We start from the raw sequence: 20,671 nt of genomic DNA on the forward strand, positions 1-20,671 counted from the left end.
TGACGGCATCCCACTAATAACAATGTTGGCATGCATGGCCCTTTCATATCCTCTTGGCTAGTGATAAAATAGTCTGTGATTCCAGTTGGAAACGATTTTGACTCAAGGGGTTTCTTGGCCGGAGGTAAATTGTTTCTTTATATCTATACTGGTGGCCATCTGAATTGAATAAGTTTAAACATTTTTCTGTCAAAGAAAATATCTCAGATATAAAGTGTGACTTTTGGCTAAAGTATTCTAGGGAGACAGAGAATGGTATCCAGATTGAATTACTTAATATAAAAATAGAATCATATTCTCTTACTTGCATTTTTCTTTAAGCCACAGTTTTGACACACAGTACCAAAAGCATTTCAGAGGTCAGTGGCAGGCATCTGAATCCCCTCAAATGGAGCAACAACAAACAATCAACTAGTAAATGCTATTTTTAAGGGATTTCTTTTTTTTTTTTTTTTTTTTTGAGATGGAGTCTTGGTCTGTCGCCCAGCCTAGAGTGCAGTGGTGTGATCTCGGCTCACTGCAACCTCCGCCTCCCAGGTTCAAGAGATTCTCCTGCTTCAGCCTCCTGAGTAGCTGGGATTATGGACGCATGCCACCAAGCCCGAGGTATTTTTGCATTTTTAGTAGAAAAGGGGTTTCACCATGTTGGCCAGGCTGGTCTCGAACTCCTGACCTCAGGTGATCTACCTGCCTCAGCCTCTCAAAGTGCTGGGATTACAGGCATAAACCACCACTCCCAGCCTAAGGATTTTAAGGCAGCAAAAAACCCAGTTTCAGGCTGTGCCTTCTTAAACACAGCAAGATAAAACAGATTAGGATAAAAATATATGGATACATATTCATATAAGATATGCAGATAGAAATTGCCAAGTATTAGTGCCATGCACAGGGTTTAAGGTGACCGATTGCCTCAGTTTTCCCAGTATTGTCTGGGTTTTAGCACTGTAAGTCCCGCATCCCAGGAAACACCTTGGTCCCAGGCAAACTGGAACATCTGGTCACCCGAGAGCAGGCCAATCCACAGAACTCAGGCCATGGCCAAAATGAATAGACTGTCCAGGTATTTTTATGGTTGATGTATATTATTTGTCTCAATTTATTTGTGTCTTAGTAAAAGAAGGGTTAAAATCTGAACCTCACACTCAAAATTGTTGTAAGAAACTGCCTTAATTAGTCACTAGGCAATTTGCAAATGTGAGATGGTATGAAATTATAAATAATAGCTTGGAGTGATTTTAATGTAGCTAGTAGACCTAACCTGGCTGATGCCAAGGTCTTGCTGTGTAACTATTAGAGCTTTCCCTATGAAGAAAAGCTAGTCCATTGTGAGCAATTTCACATTTCTTTCATTCCTGCTAATGCTAGGCCACCTCTCAGGACAATCCAGGGCAACCTTGGCTCCAATTTTGTTTAACCCGGCTGGATGCAGCCAAATTATGGGCTTCTTTTTAGGTGGAGCATATTTTTGTGGGCTGTGGGAGACCTGTAATTCTTTTTTTCCCTCGTGCAAACCATTTATAGCTTTGGGGATGTAAAATCCACAGGGTGCCCACAACAGTGTCACGCAACCAAAGGGCTTCCCACATGATCCATCTGGGACACAGTGGAGCCAGGGCCTCACCCAAGTCTCTGTCCACCCACTTTCAACTCCTCCTGCCCCCCTCCCCCAATCCCCCAAGTGGGGCAGCAGCCTACAGAGCCTTTTACTTCTTTCACCGCTTGTGGTTCAGCAGCTTCAATTACCAGCCAGGTTTTCTTTTCATCGACAGAGCTATTGTTTGATGCTGCGCATTCATCCATCCATAAGCACCTCAAATCTGTCTGACTCGCTACTTTCAGAACCATGGCAACAGCACAGCTTTGTGCAGGAGTCCTAGATTAGGAGGCAAAACCTTACTTTTAGGTCCAGCTCTGTCATAGCCTTGCTGAGATGTCTCAGGCAAATTCCCCACCTCTCAGTACTTCTGTTTCCTCATCTATTAAATGAGAGGTTTGGATTAAATTAACTCTAAAGCACCTATAGTCTCTAAAATTCGATGATTCAATATAAGAGTGCTAACTGGCAGGGAAAATAGGAATGAGAGGGAAGAGATTAAGAGATACAAAGCCCAATAAGGTGGAAGCCAGGGCTCGTGCAAGATCCTCAGTCAAAGGGCTGGCCAACTACTGTTTACAACAGAAATATGTGCTACTGGATTCCAAGGAGTTTGTTGGGCTATGGTGTGATTTTACTCTTTTCCCACCATCATTCTAAACTTTTAGTTAAAGGGCTACTCAACCAGCCTTCCCTTGGGGCTAATATGGAGAAAAGCTTACCATGAAGTAAACAAAGATAACAGTAAAAAATTGGTTCTGGCCAGGCGTGGTGGCTCACCCCTGTAATCCCAGCAATTTGGGAGGCCAAGGCACGTGGATCACGAGGTTAGGAGATAGAGACCACCCTGGCCAGCATGGCAAAACCCTGTCTCTACTAAAATAAAACAAAATAAAAAAAATTTAGCTGGGCATGGTGGTGCACTCCTATAGTCCCTGCTACTCCAGAGGCTGAGGCAAGGGAATCGCTTGAACCCGGGAGGCGGAGAGTGCAGTGATCCAAGATCATGCCACTGCACTCCAGCCTGGAGACAGAGCGAGACTCCGTCTCAAACAAAACAAAACAAAACAAAACAAAACAAAACAAAACAAAACAAAAAAATTGGTTCTAAGGAAACAACCCAGAAACCTATTAAATTGAAATCTATTTACAAATAGCTTATTTTCTCAGAACATTAAAAAAAAAAACAAAAAAAAATTGCAGTTCAATACATCTCAGCAGGAGACCTTGCGTTTAGCAAATAGTCCTACAAATGCAGATTCTTGGAAATTACTACACACAGCATGGCTGTACTGAGAGGAAGCTAGGAAACAGACATCATCACTGTTGTGTCTACTGGCCTTTACTCTGGACTCTACAGCCCTGGTCCTTTGTTCTTTATTTTAGGCATTCAGGAATTTTACTTTACTGGGATCTGATAACTCCTATGATTATAAAGGATCTAATTAATTAAAGCAGGCTCCAGAGGAAGATTACCACCGGAACTCTTCAGTTCCCACTGTTATTGGTGGGCCTCAATTATTGCTATTCCCTTTACCCTAATTAACTTCTTGGATATAGTCCACAAAGGAAAATAGCAATTTAGATAGCTATTCTAGATTCTTTCATCCTGGGGTCTCTAGAATCCCAAGGGTATGCACAATAGTAATAATCTTGGAACTACTTTTGTAATTTCAAACCTCGTATTAACAATTATGAATTTCTCTGAATCTGTTCCATTCTTCTTTGAATGTAGCTACCTTTGCATTCACTATACTCAAGCATGCACATTGAATAATGTCTGTCCAGGAATTCACTCAGATCCAATCTCTATTTACTATTTCATTCCACTGCTGGCTACATTTATAATCCCAACCTTGTGATGCCTCCAGATATAAGCACTCGATAGCTTGCATTTGTTCTCTATAATTTTTAAAAACTTTTTATTATGAAAAAATACATCGAAGTAGAGAAGGTAGATTAACAAACCTCCACGAACTTATCACAGAGTTTCCATATTACCAACTCACTTGATGCCCAACTACATCTGATGCCCACAACAGTCATTTTTCACACACCCCTCCTCTACACGATGAAGTTATTTTCGGTAATCCTTACAAAATGAAACAAACAGTAATAATGATCAGAATAGAAAGGCAGAAGGTAAAAATTTTCTTTTATTGAACTTTATAGATGTAATCATGTCAGTAAAAAAAAATTATAGTACTAAAAAAGAAAAAGGCACGATATTTATTGAATAATGTTTATATTTCCCTAGCAATTTGAACTTTGACCCTTTGGTTACAGCCTGATATAATAGTATATTATGTACATAAGTGTCCACTAGCTAATAAGTAAATATTAATAAAACCAAAATGTTTACAAAAGGTTCAACTCAGGCAACTACTAAATCATATAGTATATATATATATATATATATTTTTTTTTTTGAGTCAAGGTCTTGCTCTGTCACCCAGGCTGGAGTGCGGTGGCACAATCTCGGCTCACTGCAACCTCTGCTTCCCTGGCTTAAATGATCCTCCTGCCTCAGCCTCCCGAGTAGCTGGGACTACAGGCACACCATCCTGCCTGGCTAATTTTTGTATTTTTAGTAGAGACGGGGTTTCGCCTTGTTGCCCAGGCTGCTCTCAACCTCCTGAGCTCAAGCAATCTGCCTGCCTTGGCCTCCCAAAGTGCTGTGATTATAGGCATGAGTCACCGTGCCTAGCCAAAATGTTATATTTTATTTTCTTGATCCATTCTTCAGTTTTTAAAATAATTAATAATCAAGAAAGCAAAATACATTTCTATTTTAAAGATATTCAAAATCAGTAAAATGTTTCAGGTATGAACTATAATTTATATTTATCAACAATAAAATTGCACCTTGCAGTTCATTCCGTTTCACTATTTTTTTTTTTTTTTTTTTTTTTTGAGACGGAGTCTTGCTCTGTCGCCGGGGCTGGAGTGCAGTGGCCGGATCTCAGCTCACTGCAAGCTCCGCCTCCCGGATTTTTGCCATTCTCCTGCCTCAGCCTCCCAAGTAGCTGGGACTACAGGCGTCCGCCACCTCGCCCGGCTAGTTTTTTGTATTTTTTAGTAGAGATGGGGTTTCACAGTGTTAGCCAGGATGGTCTCGATCTCCTGACCTCGTGATCCGCCCGTCTCGGCCTCCCAAAGTGCTGGGATTACAGGCTTGAGCCACCGAGCCTGGCCTAATTGCTACACTTTTCTAGTTAATTTCAAATCTACTTTTTAAAGACAGGCACATGTGTTCCACAGGGTTAAAGACATGCACTGCCGCAGAAGAGAGCTTTAATGATTCCTCACTAGTACAGACGTTTACACTTTCATTTTCTCTACAGACAATGGATCTTTTTATTGTCTGCATCTGGGGTGACCTGCTCCAACTACCTTTGCCCTTGGTGTGCCAATGCTCCATACATTTTAACACAGCCTGGGCACTATGTTATATAGTTACCCATAGTGACTTGGGGACCATGTCCTTCCCATTACTCTGGCTCTACCCAAGGCTTTGTCTTGTGATTCCTTATGATGAGTCAGCATGCCTGACTTTGTTCACACTAATTTTAGATTGGACCAGAAAATTCAGCTTTGACAATTCTGTAAGGTGCATGACTTTTCTGGCCATGCAGAAAGGGCCTCTCTTTAATAAAACTGCCTATTTTTTCTTTCTGTTCTCAGCGGACCAGCTAAAATAGAAGTTTGTTTTTTTTTTAAAGACATAATTGAAAGCTTTAAGAAGCAGCCAACATACCCAAAATCCTACCTGATACCTTTTTACAAAGTGCTCTAAATTTCCAGCCTTAGGAGGCACATTGTCTGACCCCATGAAACAATAGGAAACAATTTAACCAGTTGCTTTGCTACTTTCTGAAAGGGTTGCCATCTTCCCTCTAGAGAAAGAGGGAGGCGCTAGCAAACTCAGTTCAGCAAATTCCACATTTTAGGGCCTAGTACTTTAAATACCCCGGAAGTATTTACCAGGACACCAAATGGAAAAGAGATTAACTCAGGGAAAATTTGATAATAGCTAGGACATAAAGAAAACCAGTTGAGAGCCATAGTGTGAACAAGGACAGGTCGGCAAGACTAGACCAAGACAGGTTCGGAAGGCTAATAATTTAGTCCCTCTTCAAGCCAATGCTCTTTAGATGTTCATTCAATATTTATTTTGTGGGAGAGAAATATTTTAAAATTTCTATTTGAGATTACTATCTAGTTTGATGAGAGTATGACTGAATTATCTTTTAGCCAGCTATATAAAAATTCTCTTGTGGAGACCTGCATTCACTGCCACCATATAGCCGATGTATTCTATTGATGTTTTCTTGCCTACTTATTAATAGGTGCCCTGGGCATCTGCACAGCTGGTACACTCCTTAATCCAAAGTTTGATCAGGACAAAGGAAAAAATAATTAGGAGCTCAGGGTAAAAGAGTATGATAAAGCCTGGTGGGCTATGGGCTATTGCCTTGTTTTTTGTTTCTGTTCATTTTTCCTTTTTTCTTTTTGTTATTTTAACTGTTGTGCTCTACTTGTTTTGCAACTGTACTATCTATTTATTTATTTATTTATTTATTTATTTATTTATTTATTTATTTTTGAGACGGAGTCTCACTCTGTTACCCAGGCTGGAGTGCAGTGGTGAGATCTCGGCTCACTGCAACCCCTGCCTCCTGGGTTCAAGCTATTCACCTGCCTGGGCCTCCCCAATAGCTGGGATTACAGGCACCCGCCACCATGCTTGGCTAGTTATTGTACTTTCAGTAGAGACGGGGTTTCACCATGTTGGCCAGCTGTTCTTGAACTTCTGACCTTAGGTGATCCACCCGCCTCGGCCTCCTAAAGTGTTGGGATTACAGGTGTGAGCCACTGCACCCAGCCGCAACTATACCCTTCATGAACCAAAGCAGCCAGTTCCATGCCAACTGTTAAGTATACTGAAAAATTCTGCAACCTAAAGTTAGTTATTTTTAAAAATGTCTTTTGAAGTTCTTTTAGAGGTATGCTGCAGTAATTTAGTGTTTGTTGTCCCCAGAATTAATTTCATGTGCCCCCTCCATCAGTTGCCATGTCTTAGCCAATTCAGCGATCCATAGCCCGTTGACTGAAAAGATTGGGCCATTTTGAAGAAGAATACTATAATGCTGCAACAAACAGATAGTATAAATCTTCCTACAACCCTTCTGCAAAGGATCTACATTCACTTACTAGACTGCTTGTACATGGGAAAAAGGGAAAAACCCCATAATTTTATGAAATTATGAGACACTGGCTCTGTAGTAGGTTGAATAATGTCCCCCCAAATTCGTTTCCACTTGGAACCTCAGAATGTGATCTATATGGAAATAGAGTCTTTACAGATGTTATTATAAAGTAAGGGTAAAATGAGATCATACTGGATTAGAGGAGGACCCAAATCTATGAAAATACTCTTTTTTGAGATACAGAGTAAGGGAAGAAGGCCATGTGTAGATGGAGGCAAAGTTTGGAGTTATACAGCCATAAGCCAAGGACTTCCAGGAGCTGCCAAGAGCTACCAGAAGCCAACAGAAGCTGGAAGCACCCTCGCCTACAGCATTTGGAGGCAGAGTAGCCCTGCCAACACCTTAATTTTAGACTTCTGGCCTCCAGAATTATGAGAAATTATATTTCTGTTGTTTAAAACCACCAAATTTGTGGTAATTTGTTATTGCAGCCCTAAGAAATTAATACAGGTTCTAACTTGATACTGATCTCTGAGGACCCAAAAGCCCACCAGAGGGGAATATGGAGGTCAGGTAAACAAATGACATTTTGGCATAAGTCCATCCCACAGTAAGCCCAGTAGGTCCATGGACCCATGTATGGTTATTTTCCAAGTTCCTAAATGTATAGTTGGAATAGACATTCTAGGCAACTGACAGAATATCCACATTGGCTTCCTGACCCATGGAGTTGTGGCTATCATAACAGGAACAGCTAAGTAGAGCATCTTGGAGCATTCTCTCCTGATCAGAATAGTAAACCAAAACCAATACTGCACCCCTGGCGGCAACTGTCAATTTTAATGATACCATCCAAAACCAGAAAGATCCCAAGGCAGTGATCACTATCATATCCCCATTTAACTCACCTGTTTGGATTGTGCAAGAGGTAGATACATTTTAGAAAATGACTATAGATTATTATAAATTAATTGGGGTCTTTTTTGCAGCTGTCTTTCCCAATTTGGTATATATATTGGGGCAAATCATCTCAGACCTTGGCTCCCAATATAGTGCTAGTGATCTGGTGAGTGCTTTTTTCCTCAAATCAATTTAAAAGACCCACCAGCAACAGTTTGTTTTCCATTGGCAAGGATTTGCCTCAGGGTTATATCAACTCTTTTGCTTTCTGCAATCATCTAGGCTCAAGATACCTTAGTCATCTTACCACTCCATGTAACTTTATGATGCTCTATTAATTGATAATCTGCTAATTAGGCCTGAGGAGCAGGAGATAGCAAGTACCAAAGACGTTAGCTAAACAGATGCACACTATAGAGGAGCATGATATAAACCTCATGAAAATGCATCTTTTTACGAATCTTAGAGGTAATATGCACCTAATTTTGGTGGGTGACTACAAGCTGGTTTACTGAATCACCCAAAGGCTGCCAGTTCTCAATGGGGCTCAAAACAAGAGAAGGTTCTACAGCAATTTGTGGTCATGTTACCTGGCAGATCCAGTGATACTCAAAGTATCTGTGGCAAATAGGGACGCTTCTGGCAACTTCGAACAGGAGAATCACAATGCAGACTCCTAGGATTTGTGGGCAAAGCTGTGTTCTCTTCTTCAGATGACAATTCTCGTCTCATGAAATTCCTTACTTGCTATTGGGCTTTGCTAGAGGCAGCAAGTGACAATGTAAACCAAGATGCCTATCACGAACTTGGTGGTATCTGGTCCAGCAGGTTCTAAGTTGGGAGTATGCTCAGCACTAATCCATCACCACATGAAAATAATATATGAGATGGGACTCAAGAAGATCCTAAAGACACAAGTAAGTTGCATGAGCAGTGCCTTAGACTCATACAGCACTTAGTCCTGTGGCATTGCTTCCTGTTTCTCAGTACAAACCTTATGGTGTCATGGGGAGTTTCTTTTAATCAGCTGACTGAGGGAGAAAAATTCATATTTAGTTTACAAATGGTTCCAGAAGTAGACTGCTGCAGCATTACAGCCCAAATCAGGTGCACGTAAGAGAGTAGTAAAGAGAAATTCTTCCAACAGGCAAAACTGAGAGAAGTACATTTGGTTACCCACCCTGTCAGGACTGCAAATAGGCAGTCATTCATAAGCAGTGGATAGATGGTCAGAGAATTGGAAAGAACAGGATTGGAAGATTGGTGATTGGAGGACTGGAAAATGGCATAAGGATAGACATCTTGAAGTGGGCAGGGGGTATGAGGTATCTGTTTCCCTTGTGAATGCTCACTGCAGAGAAGGCCACCAAAAAATCAAAGTGATGGGTGGAAGTATTCTGTGGCTCTCAGACACTCCAGTCCTTATTCGATGGGTCCATGTGCTAAGTAGTTGTGGGCTCGACTATACGAGCTTCTCACCAAGGTCGATATGGCTACTGCCATTGTTAAATGCCTCATTTGCCAACAGCAGAGACCAATGCAGAGTTCCTGGGGGGACCCAGCAGCCACCTGGTGATGGGTTTATTACATTCAACCTTAGCCATTATAGGAGAGGCAAAAGAAGAATAGAGAAAATCAATGAAACTAAAGTAAAAGAAATTGCTGCATTTTGCATTCTCTACCAAAAGGAAGAAAACACAGCTCCTGGTCTGCCCACTTTGGGTTTTGGAGGCAACATATTTCACACCTGGATATGTTGCTCCAGTCAGTATTCAAGGTGACACCAAAGATTTTCAGTTTTTGAGTAGAGCCCAGAGCAGGAAGACTCTGCAGCAAGTCCAGGCTTTGCTGCAATCAACCCTGCCACCTGGGCCACATAATCCACCAGATCTTATGTTATTGGAAGTATCATAGGTAAGGGAACACACAGTAAGAAGTTTATGGCAAGCTCCAGAAAGAATCATCCCAGTGCAGACCTCTGAGATTCTGGAGTAAGTTCATGCCATCCACATCAGAAACGACGTGCTCTTTGAGAAGCAGCTCTTGGTGTGTTACTAGCAGGGATGGAGCACTTGATCATGAAACACCAAGTGACTATGATTCTGGAACTATTAACTATGAGCTGGGCTTGTCACATACACCAAGTCATAAAGTCACATAGTCTCAGCAAAGTAGCATAAGCAAACAGTGGTACTCGGGATTGAGTCCAGGCAGGACCTGACGGTATGAGACAGCTGCATGACCAGGTAGCCTAGAGCCCCATGTCACCCACTATAGTTGCACTGAGTTGTAGTTGTGAACATATGGGAGGTCCCACTGAACCAGCTGAAAGACCTGCCCAAGTTTAGCTTATAAACTGGTGAGTTTTATTTGTGGGTGTTTTAAGGGGTGGCTTTGAAAGACAGTTGAAAAGGGAAAATCTTCCCAATGGGTGGTCCGGAGAGCAGTACACCTGGTCATCTAGTGTGTGTAGAAGAAGGCATTCAAGGTAAGAATATATACAGGTTCCCAGAGAGTGGATCCGATCAGGGGCTTAGAAGAAGAAAAAAGACAAAATGACTGAAGACAAGGAGGTATGGGGCAAGGGTATGTGGCTGGATGTAGACATGGGCACATGCATAAGGATTTTTGGATCACACATTAATACCTGCACTTTCATGGCCCTAATAGTGAATGCCTATCAATTTTGCACCCTAGACACCTCCCTTGATTCACCCTACTCCTAATCTTGCAAAAAAAAAAAAAAAAATCACACATTTTCACCAAACCCTGTTGTCTATACATGCCCAGATTCAAGTAAAAGGGACATAGATCCAACCTCTCAACAGGTGGAATAGCAAAGACGTTTAAAATGATCACATAAACACCATGCTTAACATAGATGCTTGGTGGCCAATGTCAATATTTTTCTGGAAATGACATACAAAGAGTCTCCCATTCTATCTCAAAGTGAACAAATGGGCCATGAATGAAAGCATGCTATTCTCCGAACAGAAAAAATTGTGGTGGCTCAAACCCAAGTCATAGTAAAGTCTCCCCTAACTACCACTTTAACTTAGACTAATATTAGATGAATTTGTAGGATTATAGAAAGCATACTTCTCTGCAGTTTCATGGGTTACTATTTAGACTTAAATTTCATAAATGGAGTCAACAATCAGCTGAAAGCATTACTGACTATAAAAGTATTTCAGGCCAGGTACGGTGGTTCACGCCTGTAATCCCAGCACTTTGAGAGTCTGAGGTGGGCAGATCACTTGAGGTCAGGAGTTCGAGACCAGCCTGGCCAATATGGTGAAACCCCGCCTCCACCAAAAATACAAAAAGGTAGCCGACATGTTGACGGGCAGCTGTAATCCTAGCTACTCAAGAGGGTGAGGGAGGTGAATCGCTTGAACCCAGGAGGTGGAGGTTGCAATCAGCCGAGATCGCGCCACTGCACTCCAGCCTGAGTGACAGAATGAGACTCCATCTCAAAAATAAATAAATAAATAAATATTTCAGTGTACCCATTTGGAGAATTTCATAGGCGCTATTCTTGATAAGATCAACATTAGATCATCCTGAATTTGACATTTATAATAAAAACACTCAAAATGTGCTTCTTTTTTGTTTTTGTTTTTGAGATAGGGTTTCACTTTGTCACCCAGGCTGGAGTGCAGTGGTGCAATCACAGCTCACTGCAGCCTTGAACTGCTGGGCTCAGGTGATCCACCTCAGTTTCCAGGGTAGCTGGGACTACAGGTGTGTGCCACCACACCCAATTAATTTTTTATATTTTTTATTTTTAGAGATTGGGTTTTGTCATATTGCTTGCACTGGTCTCGAACTCCTGGGCTCAAGCAATCAGCCCACCTTGGCCTCCCAAAATTCTGGGATTACAGGTGTGAGCTACTGTGCCCGGCCTGTGTTTCTTGATTTAATAAAATTTGGCATTTGTGATCATGAAGGGATCATGTAAAACTTATCTCTACTGCTTCCTTCCATGTTGATGTGGTTTGACTGTGTCCCCACATAAATCTCAACTTGAATTGTATCTCCCAGAATTCCCATGTGTTGTGGGAGGGACCCAGGGGGAGGTAACTGAATCATGGGGGTTGGTCTTTCCTATGCTAGTCTCGTGATAGTGAATAAGTCCCACGAGATCTGATGGGTGTATGAGGAGTTTCCACTTTTGCTTCTTCCTCATTTTCTCTTGCCACTGCCATGTAAGAAATGTCTTTCACCACTCCCACACCCTACCACGATTCTGAGGCCTCCCCAGCCACGTGGAACTGTATAAGTTCAATTAAATAAACCTTTTTCTTCCCAGTCTCAGGTATGTCTTTATCAGCAGTGTGAAAACAGACTAATACAGTAAATTGGTACCAGTAGAATGTGGCATTGCTGAAAAGATACCCCAAAAAGTAGAAGCAACTTTGGAACTGGGTAACAGGCAGAGGTTGGAACAGTTTGGAGGGCTCAGAAGAAGACGGGAAAATATGGGAAAGTTTGGAACCTCCTAGAGACTTGGTGAATGACTGACAAAAATGCTGATAGTCATATAGACAATAAGGTCCAGGCTGAGGTGGTCTCAGATGGAGATGAGGAACTTGTTGGGAACTGGAGCAAAGGTGACGCTTGTTGTGTTTTCTTAAATAGACTGGTGGCTTTTTTGCCTCTGCCCTAGAGATTTGTGGAACTTTGAACTCAAGAGAGACGATTTCAGGTATCTGGTAGAAGAAATTTCTAAGCAGCAAAGCATTCAAGAGGTGACTTAGGTGCTGTTAAAAGCATTCCGTTTTAAAAGGGAAACAGAGCAAAAAAGTTCAGAAAATTTGCAGCCCGACAAAACAATAGAAAAGAAAAACCCGGACAGGCACAGTGGCTCATGCCTGTAATCCCAGCACTTTGGGAGGCCAAGGTGGGTGGATCACGAGGTCAGGAGTTTGAGACCAGCCTGACCAACATGGTGAAACCCCTTCTCTACTAAAAATACAAAAATTAGCTAGGCGTGGTGGTGTGCGCCTGTAATCCCATCTACTCAGGAGGCCGAGGCAGTAGAATCGCTTGAACCCGGGAGGCGGAGGTTGCAGTAAGCCGAGATCACGACACTACACTCCAGCCTGGGTGACAGAGCCAGACTCCGTCTAAAAACAAAACAAAACAAAACAAAAAAGAATGACTGAAACTATAGCCACCTCAGGAAAGCAAAATAATAGTAATAATAGCTAACATGGATTGAGTGGTTGCTATGTGCCAGGAACTTTGCTAAGTACCTTCCATGCTTTGTCTCCTTTAACCTTCATAATAACCATGTGAGAAGATACATTAGTATTATCACAGAGGAAAAAAGTGAGGCTTAGAGAGGGTAAGTTGACAAGAATTAGTAAGTGGCAGAACTGGAATCAAAATGCTATTTTGTCTCCCCAAGATGTGAGCTGAGGGAGCAAAACAAAATAAGAATGTAAGGGCCTCCAGGGTGGAGGTGAAAGGGATCAACAGAATGAGGGTGAGGTACAGAGATAAAGTAGGTGAGATCAAGTAGTTCAGAAAATGAAGCCCACAGGCACTCGATATAAGAACCATGTATCTCTTCAGAGCAGGGGTAGTTCCTGGGAGGCACTGTGCCAGCCAGGAGGTAGTTAGAATCTACAGGAATGCGAGGTCATAGAACCAGGATCATACAAAGTCTAGAGTGCACAGGGCATTACCCTACTGTTTAGCTGTTCCTCCTAGGGTGTCTCAAAAAGAGAAGATACACTAGAAGTTACATTTAGAGGTACCTGGCATTTGGATTTTTAGCTATATCTCAGAGTTCCAAAGAAATAAAGATATGTCTCTTCTCAGGCCCAGCAACTACTGAAATGGTTTTATTTTATAGATCTATAATAGTTGACATACATTAGAAATGACTTTGTATAACCTATACCTTTACTGGCTAAGTTAGCAGAGAGAACATTCAGCTCACTAAATGTTCAGCAGTATTTACTTAGTTTACAAGCTGTTGCAATTTTGCCTTGCAACAAATTAGGTTAGTACTAACCTAACAGCTTATAAAATACTACTTCTATAGTTAGTAATTTACATAGTAATCAAACTCCTTTTAAAACTGTATATTTTTTGGCAAATTAAATTATGTTTTAAATATCTGCTGAATCCAAAACACCATGCTTACATTTTTTAAAGGTTTTATATGGTAAGTCATCTTAGGGTAGGGAAAATCTGAATTGGCCTTTCTATTTTCAGTCCCATGGTGGGGCTTGAGTCACTGCGTTCCAGGCTCATTGAATTAGTGATGATAGAAAAGGGCACAAAAAGGTTATCAGGAACCAGGGTTCTCTGGTATATTTGCTCTGCTCTCCCCTGGCACCTCTCAGTGGTTGCTCCTGCCTGAGCATGCTCCTCTTTTCCATCTGTATTGTTTTTCACCCCAGCATACTGTTGGAAGGGGTGTTCAGAAGGCATTTGACTGAAGGGCACTTGGAAAGACCAAACCCAAACCACAGTAGTGACCAGATACTTAGTGGCAGCCCCAGCTGCAGGTATGGCAAGAAGTGGCCAAGGAGGGGAATCTCCATGACCACAGAGGATGCAGTGGGCATTAGGGACCTGGCATTTGCTGTCAGAACAATCCAGCCAGGGTAACAGGTGGTGTTGCAGGAGGTGGGTGGAGTACACAGCAGGGATTTGGGGAACAGGAGATCCATGAAGATCCAGACATGCTGACAGCTCTCAGCATAGGGTTATCTGGCAGCTCAGAGCAGTTGCTTTGCCTGGAGAGGTTGGGTACTCAGCCTAGCTGAGGCTTGTCTGGGAGAACTTTCTCAGTCATTGTTGATACTGATTGTGAGAAGTTGTAGGTGCCCCTACAGCTCAGTAGGAAGATAAAAGCCCAAGAAGTTGGTCTGGAAAATTGAAGACCAGCAAGTGGGTATGGTCATAATAATTTTAATTTTTCTTTTTTTAATTAGAGTTCTGGCCAGGCACAGTGGCTCACACCTGTAATCCCAGCACTTTGGGAGGTCGAGGCTGGCAGATCATCAGAGGTCAGGAGTTCGAGACCAGCCTGGCCAATGTGGTAAAATCCCGTCTCTACTAATAATACAAAAATTAGCCAGACATGGTGGCAAGCACCTGTAATCCCAGCTGCTCAGGAGGCTGAGGCAGGAGAATCACTTGAACTGGGGATGCCGAGGTTGCAGTGAGCTGAGATTGTACCACTGCACTCCAGCCTGGGCAAGAAGAGTGAAACTCCATCTCAAAAAAAAAAAAAAAAAAAAAAAAAAATTAGAGTTCTCGTTTCATTTTTGGCTTTCCTAGACTGTGCAGCTGTCAGCAGGAAGACCAGCCATCCACTTTGGCCACGGCAGCGAGGCTTTCTGGTCAGTCTAGAAATCAGTAGGTATGGAGATTGGCTTGCAAGTACTCATCAGAGCTCCTATTTTCTTTTCAGGAGGCAGCTGTATGGAGGCCAATATGCAGACAAGGGAAGTAACTCAGGCATTTTGGGGGAGAGGTACAGAAAGAAGAGAAACAAACTGACTGCTGTTCTGAACAAGAACTATGACTATATGTGGTACTCTCAGAATGGTGAGGTCTAGGACACTTGAATAATATGGCTATACTGTGAGTGATGTTACCTAGATAGAATGTTTATCCCAATTAAGTGACAGATAGGAAACTAAGGTATAGAGGGTCTCAGGTATAATGTCCTGAGGGGTCCCAGGAAAGCAAAGATAACAGAAGGTGTATCTCTTATGCCTCTTAGAGCTGTACGAATGCTGTAACTCAGGGATCTATACAGCCCTAAGTCAAGCAGAGGCACAGGTGAAAAAAGGGGCAAATTTGATAACCCAGAGAAGAAAGCCTGGTGATCAAAGCAAGGAGACAAACCTGAGGCTGCCATTAGGTGCTGAGTATGAAGTTTGGCTGTCATGGGACACATGGTATTCAGTAGCGGATGGGGTGTGCACAGAGAGGATGGCTGGACAAATATCTGAATCAGGGCCATGGCCCAGGGCTGATATTTTCTGAAATGCCTAAGGCGTGATGTGTGGGCAGGCCACTATAGTTAGAGTGACACAGACAGAGTGACAGAATAGAACAAACAGCAGAATCAGTTTAGTGTTGAGTGTGTTCATCTGGTTAGACTAATTTCCTAGTCACAAAGATAAAACTGAGAACATGTTTTTCTCCTCTAGCCAAGTGGTCCTTTACAGGCAGATTAAAGACACCAGCTCTAGATAAACACGAAAGCAGCTTTACTGCTACTTCCCTTCGTTTTCAGATCTGGTGGGCAAGTAAGGCGTCTCCCACTCCAAGAGAGAGCAAAGGTTTATAGCTCTTGCTACTCCCAGCAGGGTGCAGGGCATGCTTATGGCAGAGAGGGGACTTGCCATCCCAGCCTCCTGCAGGCCCTAGGATGGCTTGGGTCTAGTCAGAGAAGGGCAAGAGTGAGTCAGCAAGTTATAATGGGTTTAACAGTAACAGCAGGGGTGGAGTTCACGTTGTTTCCTCAGGCTTCCAGAAAGAAAACCAGAGATCTCTTATGTAGGACTAAGCAAGTATAATCTTGTCTTACTGAGTATAGCCAAGTATTCACAGTTTGGGTCACCGTGCATGGAACTGTTAGCAGTGGAGAATCTGTACGGGTCGGCAGCAATCTCAATTCTTGCCTCCTCTGAAGAAAGAATTCTACTGAGGGGCATAAGGCAGAGGGAGAGACCAAAGCAAGTTTTAGAGCAGGAGTGAAAGTTTATTAAAAAGCTTTAGAGCAGGATTGAAAGGAAAGGATACTTGGAAGAGGTCCAAGTGAGCCACTTGAAGGACAAGTGAGGTTTGACTTAAGGTTTTATATGTTGGCATACTTCTGGGGTCTTCTCCCCTGATTCTTTCCTTGAGGGTTTGTCCATATGTGTGGTGACCTGCTAGCACTTGGGAGGTGAGCATGCACAGTGTGTTTACTGGAGTTGTACTCATGCTCACTTGAAGCATTCTTCCCTTTACTGGTGACATGCCACCGGAAGATCATATACCAGTTAAACTGTGCCATTTTGCCTCTTACTGCGCATGTGTGAGTCCCCAAGCCCAACTCCTGGGATCTTGTCAGGAAGCTGATCACCAGTTTCAGGTTTCTTCTATCTATAGGGAGACTGCCTTTCCCTGGAGCTGGCTGCAACCAATTATTATTTTAGAGAGACAGTTAACAATGGCCCGACCATTACCCGATGGTTGCCTGACTTTCCCCGGTGGGGTGTGGGGGCCCTCTTCTGTCCTGTTTGTGTTTGACTAGCTACCTACTGTAACAGGATGACCATATAATTTATCATTCAAACTACTAGATACTTTTGAGAGTGAAGGGGGGCACTATTAGTTATATTGGCAAAACAGGTGTGAACATGGCTGTCTCTGGATAATCAATATCTACAGCCACCCAGCTCATATATGATAACCCAATCCTTTCCATTTTTTCTAAAAAGCTAGCCATGCTCTTAAATTAAAACACAGCATTTGAGTCTAAAGTCGGATTGCCAGTTAAAATACAAGATGCTCTGTTAAATTTGAATTTCAGATAAATGAATACTTGTAAGTATAAATATGTCCTAAATATTTCATAAGACATACTAAAAATTATCACAGTTTATTTGAAATTCAAATTTAACTGGGCATTTTGTATTCTTATTTGCTGCTGACAACCCTAGTCTAACTACAGTTAGACTAGTTTAACTAGTCTAAAGTTAAACCACTGTGTTGTATTCAATTCTATCATCCCGCTTACAATGTAAGTCTTTTAGGCTCCAAGTGATTTAGGACATAGTCTGGTTAGCAAAAGGAGAAAATTGAGGCATCTGTTCCAATTGGACCAGTCACCTGAGCTACTAAAATCAGCTTTCTTAAATGTCACTGAACTAGGAATAGGCTGGGACTAGGTCCCAGTGCCTGGGGTGAACCAGGCCAGCAGGTGAGTGTCCTCAGCTGTGGGACAAGGAGCTTAGTAGATAAGCATCTTCTCCCCACTCAATGTCCACCTTTGCTTGATCTCCTAGGCCAGCGGTTCTCCCCACTCAATGTCCACCTTTGCTTGATCTCCTAGGCCAGCGGTTCTCACCCCTGGCTGCATACTAGAATCTCCTGCGGAGCTTGTAAACCCACTGATGTTTGAGCCCCACTCCAGACCAATTAGGTTGGGATCTCCAGGGGCAGGCTGTGGCATCCATGGGTTCCAAAAGCTACCCAGGTGATTTTAAGGTTCTAACGACAACCATTGTCCTATACCCTCACTCTGTTCCCAGTGGCATCAGTTCTTCTTATTTATTTCTTCTCCTTTAAATACCCTCCTTGTAGTATTGGACATTTTATAGCCCAGAAAATATGACTGGAGCACCTGTTCTGTGTTAAAATGGTGGCATGGATGGGATTTGCCCAGAAGGGTTCCTTGTCCTTCTATGACCTTGTCTTGTGCTGACTCCTGGCTCTCTCCAAGCCTCCCTTCTCCTCCCTCCTGCTTCAGCCTCTCTTCAGCTTTGGCTTTCCTTGTCTCCTCCTTCGTTGCTCGTAACACATCAATTTCCATTTTGCAGCTGATTTCCTTTCAGACCCATCCAGTGGCTGTCCTCTTGGCTTGGACTGAAGACCCCCTCTGGAGAACTATCTCTGCAGCCTGTACTGATGACACTGGCCACTGTCCAGGGCTCCACCCCAACGAGTCCAAGGCCCAGACATTTAGCCTCAGAGATAATCCAGATTTTGCATTTCCAGTGCAGGGATTGACGGAGCCTTCAAGAATAGTGTATCAAAGTGCCAATTTCTTTCTAACAGGCTGGGGAGGATACCGCTGACAGCAGCATAAAGGGGTAGCAGTGGTTTGCTTTCCAAATGGTAATAAGAAGGGCCTGGCAGTGGCACCCTGTCCACGCATCATTAAAAATGGACTCTCCTGCTTCATTTGGAATTCGACCCAATGAACTTGAATAAACTCTGGACAACGACCAGCACAGAGCTCTTAGCAGGATACAACAAGATTATTTGCTTTACTCATCCACTGAATACCTACCATATGGCAAATACTATGCTATATGCAGAGCGTACACTGGTGAGTAAAACAGATATGGTCCCTGGAGCCTATGAATCTTACCGTCTAGCCACAAATAATAAAAAGTAAGAAGAATCTGAAGGACAACTGGGACACAAATGATCTTAGCCAAAAGGCCGAGAAGAGGTCACAATGCTTTTTAAAGGTAGTATTTCACCCAGACAATAATCAATCCCTCTGGCCTTCTTGAGGTGCAGGGCCACACATTCAAATTCTTTAATCAAACAATAGGCTAGTGCAAATGGAGCTATTTCTTAAACCCAGCTGTTTACACAGCAGCTACAAATCTGTTCAGAAAGAATCCCCCACCATCCACAACTGTCTATCGAGCAGATGTGCAAGAGTATTTGTCTCTCACCACCAGGGCTGCAGTCAGGACAAGAGAGCGGGTTTGAACGTCTTCGGCTCCTAGAACTTCACAAGCTGTGTCTTTTGTGCCCAGAGGCGGCTGCAACCTCTTCCCAGTTCTCCTTTCAGAACAATGGCGATTTTTTTTGGAGGCGTAATAAGGAAGGTTTGCATTGAATTATTAAACAATAGGCATTGAAAAATATGTTTTCTTTGACCTCTGTACCTCTAGCTTTTACCAGTGTTTTCTTGTACCAAGGCTAAGATATGTATAACACTGAAATGGATGTCTTCCTATATAATATTTTACAAGCTTTTGAAAACCTGTGCCCTTTAATAAATTTTAAAACATCTCATGCCCTTCTTTCATTTTCTGAAATTCAAAATAAATTAAATATCAGGGGACACAAAAGCACGAGAAGAAAGCACTGCTTTGTTTTCAAACCAGGCCCCAAGCCACTGCCCTTGAGATCCTTGTGGGTGAGCACAAGCACCCCTCCCACCTCCAGTTCCTGAGACTCATTGTTCCAAATGGTAATATTAACATTTGCCATGTTCACCCGTGGATAACTTTCCATTATTTCAGTTGTAAACATTTCCTATGTGAAATAAAATATGAGATGTGACCAATGAAACAATAGAGTTTAAACAAATCAAACAAGAATTTTTGCAAGCAAAGGAGCATCATGCCTTTGAAATGGCCACTTTTGGGGGCCATGCTTCTAGGGCTAAAATACACATGCTTCTAGGGCTAATACCTTGGCTCCAAAAATTCAGAGGTACTCATTTAGTGCAGCGGAAAGGAGGATAAGCTTCTGAAGCAGGTGATCTGGATGCAAATCACATTCTGCCACATTTTAGCTGTTGCCACTTTGACCTAGTTGTTTAACTTCTGAGCCTCAGTTTCCTCAATGGTAAAAGGAGAAAAAAGATAAGAAAAAATGAATGCAAAATGTCTGCACATCTCAGGAAGCTAGTAGTTACCAAGATTAGAACTATCACTAATGATATGTCTTTTCCTTAGAGATCTTTTAGGAATATATATATATATATAATCTCATGTCTTTTAAAGTCTAATTAAGAGAATAGAAGTGGATAATAAATGGCTGGCCATTGTAGTTTTAGTGGGAAAAAAACTGTTGCTATAGTCACTAGCCTACAGTTTTATGTGGTTCGTTAAATGACTCTGAAGTTCACTCCAAAACATGTTTCCTAATTGTTCTGAACGACCACATTCTCCTTAGAATTGTGCACAGACTGGCTGGGTGGCCACTTTGAAGGGATTCAATTCCTTTGAATGTTTAAGTAAGTTGTTTGGTGTTAAAGAAATTCTCTTTGTTTTATGGTTACACCACAAATATGGACCCTGTAAAAAAGGCTTAATTATTGCAAATCTGCCTTGTCATTTCCTCTGTGTCCAGATATATGCCTTTTTAGAATAGTGATGTGTAGTAAGCAGATTTTTTTTTTCCTTTTTAATTTTTTTCCGTTTGACTCCTGAACCTTTGTCATCGACACAGGAAGATTAGACCCAGTCCCTGCTAC

General features: G+C 42.3%; 1 long non-coding RNA gene across 1 annotated transcript; it reads left to right on the forward strand.

Annotated features, from left to right (window-relative positions):
- Positions 1-11,898: 11,898 nt before the first annotated feature.
- On the forward strand, positions 11,899-18,892 carry LOC111536883. The gene is made up of 3 exons (XR_002729847.2): positions 11,899-11,980; positions 15,140-15,276; positions 18,267-18,892. It is a non-coding gene; the product is annotated as an uncharacterized LOC111536883 (long non-coding RNA).
- Positions 18,893-20,671: the final 1,779 nt, after the last annotated feature.

The sequence above is a fragment of the Piliocolobus tephrosceles genome, chromosome 1 (genome assembly GCF_002776525.5).
Source record: "Piliocolobus tephrosceles isolate RC106 chromosome 1, ASM277652v3, whole genome shotgun sequence".
NCBI lineage: Eukaryota > Metazoa > Chordata > Mammalia > Primates > Cercopithecidae > Piliocolobus > Piliocolobus tephrosceles.